Source organism: Otolemur garnettii, unplaced genomic scaffold (genome assembly GCF_000181295.1).
Source record: "Otolemur garnettii isolate 467f Iridium unplaced genomic scaffold, OtoGar3 scaffold00022, whole genome shotgun sequence".
Taxonomy (NCBI): Eukaryota; Metazoa; Chordata; class Mammalia; order Primates; family Galagidae; genus Otolemur; species Otolemur garnettii.
In genome coordinates, this window is record NW_003852417.1 from 17,125,189 (window position 1) to 17,130,012 (window position 4,824).

The following is a 4,824-nucleotide window of genomic DNA, read 5'->3' on the forward strand; positions in this document are numbered from 1 at the left end:
GGCAGGTTCGAATCCAGCCTGGGCTCACCAAACAACGACGGCTGCAACCGAAAAATAGCAGGGCGTTGTGGCCGGTGCCTGTGGTCCCAGCTACTTGGGAGGTTGAGGCAAGAGAATCATTTGAGCCCAGGAGTTGGAGGTTGCTGTGAGCTGTGATGCCACGGCATTCTACCCAGGGGGACAGCTTGAGGCTCTGTCCCCAAAACAAAACAAATTACCTGTCAAAAGCGAACATAAAATAAGTTATCTATTCAGATATGCAAACGTGCATTTTCCCTCCTTGCTCCCCTTCTCAGGAATCTACTCTAGCAAAATGAAAGAGTACATCAAGAAAGAGGGAGGCCTGAGACTCAGAGACACATGTGCCTGCCCTGGAGGGCTGTGTAGCAACCTGTCCGGAGTGAAACAGGAGGACGTGGGCTGCAGGAAAACCGCTGGGAGAAATAATATTAACAGGTGTGTGACATGGCTGGTGACCATGTAAAAATAAGGATAAGAAACAGAAAGCCAGGTGTTTATGTCAGCTGGGGATCAAGCTCTCTGAAAGCCAGAATAAAAATCCCGTGTGCCTAATTGTTCCTGGCACATGGTAGGTGCCAAATAAATATCGTTAAATGAATGAATGAAAGAAAGCATGAGTGAGATTTGATCAAGCTTCAAACTCATGCTTTAAGCCAGGTGATCCCACAGAGCAGCTAACCTGAGCTCCCCTCCTCTGCCACAGGCATGCAGAATTGCAGCATCAGTATAATTTTGAATATATAGATTAGCTCTCGAGCAGGTAAAGACAATCTGAGGGACAAATCGGTCACTTAGACATCATTTTTGTCTTTTTTTGTTCTTATTTTTGATGTATAAAGAACCATACATAAGTGTATACACCGTCGTGTGTTAACAGGTCTGCCTCCTGCCTTGCCCCCAGCTCTCAACACGGCGGACTAGAAGCTTCTATCTCATTTGGGAGAATAAGATAGAAATGGAAGTCCTTAAAATGTAACCTATTGCTTCTGTTCCCACTCTGACTCAAACAGGCCAGGCATGCTCTGCCTCAGGGCCTTTGTACTTGCTGTCCTTCCGTTTGAGACACTCATTCACCATGAAGCAGAATGGCTCACACTCTCATTTCCTTCTGGTCTCTGGTCAAATGTCTTTTTTTTTTCTTTTGGAGACATCTCACTCTGTTGCCCCAGGCTAGAGTACCATGGTGTCAGCCTAGCTCACAGCAACCTCCAACTGCTGGGCTCAAATGATCCTGAATGTCTCTTAGCGTGGAGGCCTTCCTTGGCCATGCAACATGAGACAGGAGCAGCATCCCCCAGCCCTGAATTCTCTATCTTTTTCACCTGGCTTTTTCCCCCTTGTCTGTACTGCCTACCACCATCAGACATATTACAATATGCTTATTTACTTTTCGGTCTGGCGGCAGCCATCAGGTGAGCCAAGATGGGTGCATACGAGTACATCCAGGAGCTGTGGAGGACAAAGCAGGCTGATGTGATGCGCTTTCTTCTGAGGGTCTGCTGCTGGCAGTACCGCCAGCTCTGTATGCTCCACACGGCTCCCTGCCCCAGCTGGCCGGATAAAGCGCGCAGACTGGGATACAAGGCTAAGCAAGGATATGCCATATACAGGATTCGTGTGCGCCGTGGTGGCCGCAAACACCCAGTTCCTAAGGGTGCAACCTATGGCAAGCCTGTGCATCATGGTGTTAACCAGCTAAAGTTTGCTCAAAGCCTTCAGTCTGTTGCTGAGGAGTGAGCTGGACGCCACTGGGGAGCTCTAAGTCCTGAATTCTTACTGAGTTGGTGAAGATTCGACATACAATTTTTTGAGGTTATCCTCATTGATCCATTCCATAAAGCTATCAGAAGAAATCCTGACACCCAGTGGATCACCAGACCAGTCCACAAGCACAGGGAGATGCGTGGGCTGACATCTGCAGGCCGGAAGAGCCGTGGCCTTGGAAAGGGCCCTAAGTTCCACCACACTATTGGTGGTTCCCGCTGTGCAGCTTGGAGAAGGCCCAATACTCTCCAGCTCCACCGTTACCACAAATTTTAGTAATATTTGCAAAATTCATAACCTAATAAACAATTTAGGACAAAAAATATGTTTATTTATTTGTTTACTGCCTGTCTCTATTAGGACGGAGGCTTCATGTGGGCAGGGACTCTTTCTGAATCACTGCTGGGTCTTCAGCACCTGGAACAGCAGCCGCGGTGCCAAAGGCACTCAGGATCTGTTGAATGGACTACAGGATCCCGCCAGCCCCTACTTCCTCCTGGAAAATCCACAATGAGGAAAGGGGAGAACTAAGCAGACGTTCTTGCAGCATTTTCTCAGGATCGAGGATGGATTTCTAGTGTCCCTAAACATGCTAACCTGAGCCCTCAAAGTAAAGAGACTATCAGTAGTGAAAACAAAGTGGTCTGTGAGAACATACAAGGTGTATCTGCTACAGGATTTTCTTTGGTTTTTATTGTCAACATTAATTATATAACTTTGCAGTTTGCTCTACTCCTTTTCACTTAGTCATAGTTGAGATTGCCTTTTTGAAACCATGGTACAATTGGACTGGGCACAGTAGCTCCCGCCTGTAATCCTAGCATTTTGGGATTGCTTGAGGCCAGGAGTTAGAAACTAGCCTGAGCAAGAGTGAGATTCTTTCTCTACAAAAAAGACAAAAGGCTCGGCACCTGTGGCTCAAGTAGCTAAGGTGCCAGCCACATACACCTAAGGTGGCAGGTTCGAATCCAGCCCAGACCCGCCAAATAACAATGATGGCTGCAACCAAAAAATAGCCGGGCGTTGTGGTGGGCGCCTGTGTTCCCAGCTACTTGGGAGGCTGGGGCAGGAGACTCACTTGAGCCCAGGAGTTGGAGGTTACTGTGAGCTGTGAAGCCCCGGCACTGTACCCAGGAGGATAGCTTGAGGCTCTGTCTCCAAAAAAAAAAAAGACAAAAATTAGCCAGGCATGGTGGTGAATGCTTGTATTCCCAGCTACTCAGGAGGCTGAGGCAAGAGGATAGCCCGAGCCCAAGAGTTTGAGGTTGCTGTGAGCTATGAGGATGACATGGCACTCTACACAGGGCAACAGAGTGACACTTTGTCTCAAAAAAAAAAAAAATGAGGCAAAGAAAGGCTGGGTGTGGTGACTCATGCCTGTAATCTCCATACTTTTAGACGCCACAGCAGGAGGATCTTTTGAGGACAGGAGTTCAAAACTAGCCTGGGTAACATATGAGAACCTGTCTCTACAAAAACTAAAAATTAACCAGGTATAGTGGCGTATGCCCATAGTCCTGAGCAGTGAGAAGTTTGTGGCCAGGAGATCAGGGCTGCAGTGAGCTATGACTATATCACTGCATTCCAGCCTGGGTGATAGAGTGAGACCTTGTCTCTAAAAGAGAAAAAAAGGCTGGGCTCAGTGGCTCATGCTGTGATTCTAGCACTCTGGGAGGCTGAGGTGGATGCATCACTTGGGCTCAGGATTTCTAAATGAGCCTAAGTAAGAATGAGACCCCGTCTCTACTAAAAATAGAAAAAGTAACCAGCAAGAGGATCAATTGCCTGAGCCTAAGAGTTTGAGGTGGCTGTGAGCTAAGATGCCACAGCACTCTACCCAGGGCACAGACTGAGACTGTCTCAAAAATAAATAAATAAATAAATAAATAAAAAGAGAAAGAAAGAAAGAAATGGGCACACTTATAACTTTGATTCAACTGTACAAAATCATTCTAGTTATAACCTTATAATATTCTGGAGTTTAAAAAAGTATAAAAATAGAAAGTTGGGTGGCACCTGTGGCTCAGTGGGTAGGGCACTGGCCCCATATACCGAGTGTGGCGGGTTCAAACCCAGCCCCGGTCAAACTGCAACAGAAAAATAGCCAGGCGTTGTGGGGGGTGCCTGTAGTCCCAGCTACTCGGTGGGGTAGGGGGTGGGGCAGGGCTGAGGCAGGAGAATCACCTAAGCCCAAGAGCTGAAGGTTGCTGAGCTGTGATGCCACAGCACTCTACTGAGGGCAAGAAAGTGACACTCTGTTTCAAAAAAAAAAGAAAGAGACAAGAAAAGCCCATCCCACTCACCAGGTCAAAACACTCCTTGTGTTGTGTCTGCTCAGTCTAGAGGAGTGGGGCTGGAATTATTTTAAGATTTTCTGTTATTTGTAATGTTATCGAAAAATAAATTACTGACATTCACAAGGCAATAAGCTGCAAATAATAAGTTTGTTTTGTTTTCCTTTTATTTATTTATTTATTTATTTTTTTAGAGACCTTCGGTAGAGTGCTGTTGCGGCACAACTCACAGCAACCTCCAACTCCTGGGCTTAAGTGATTCTCTTGTTTCAGCCTTCTGAATAGCTGGGACTACAGGCACCTGTCACAATGCCTGGCTGTTTTCTTTTTTGTTGTTGTTGCAGTTTGGCTGGGGCTGGGTTTGAACATGCCACACTTGGTATATGGGGCCGGTGCGCTACTGAGCCACAGGCACTGCTCATTGTTTTCCTTTTAAAATGGAATTTTTTTTCTTTTTGAGACAGAGGCTCACTATATCGCCCTCAGTAGAATGCTGGGGCATCTCAGCTCACAGCAACCTCAAACTCTTGGGCTTAAGCAATTCTCTTGCGTCAGTCTCCCAAGTAGCTGGGACTACAGGTGCCCGCCACAATGCCTGGCTATTTTTTTGTTATAGTTGTCACTGTTGTTTAGCAGGCCTGGGCCAGATTTGAACCTGCCAGCCCCAGTGTATGTGGCTAGCTCCCTAACCACTGAGCTACAGGCGCAAAAAAATGGAATTATTTTATTTATTTATTTTTTTTTT

At 46.6% G+C, this 4,824-nt stretch overlaps 1 pseudogene; it reads left to right on the forward strand.

Moving 5' to 3' along the window:
- Positions 1-1,443: 1,443 nt before the first annotated feature.
- On the forward strand, positions 1,444-2,061 carry LOC100946715 (annotated as a pseudogene).
- Positions 2,062-4,824: the final 2,763 nt, after the last annotated feature.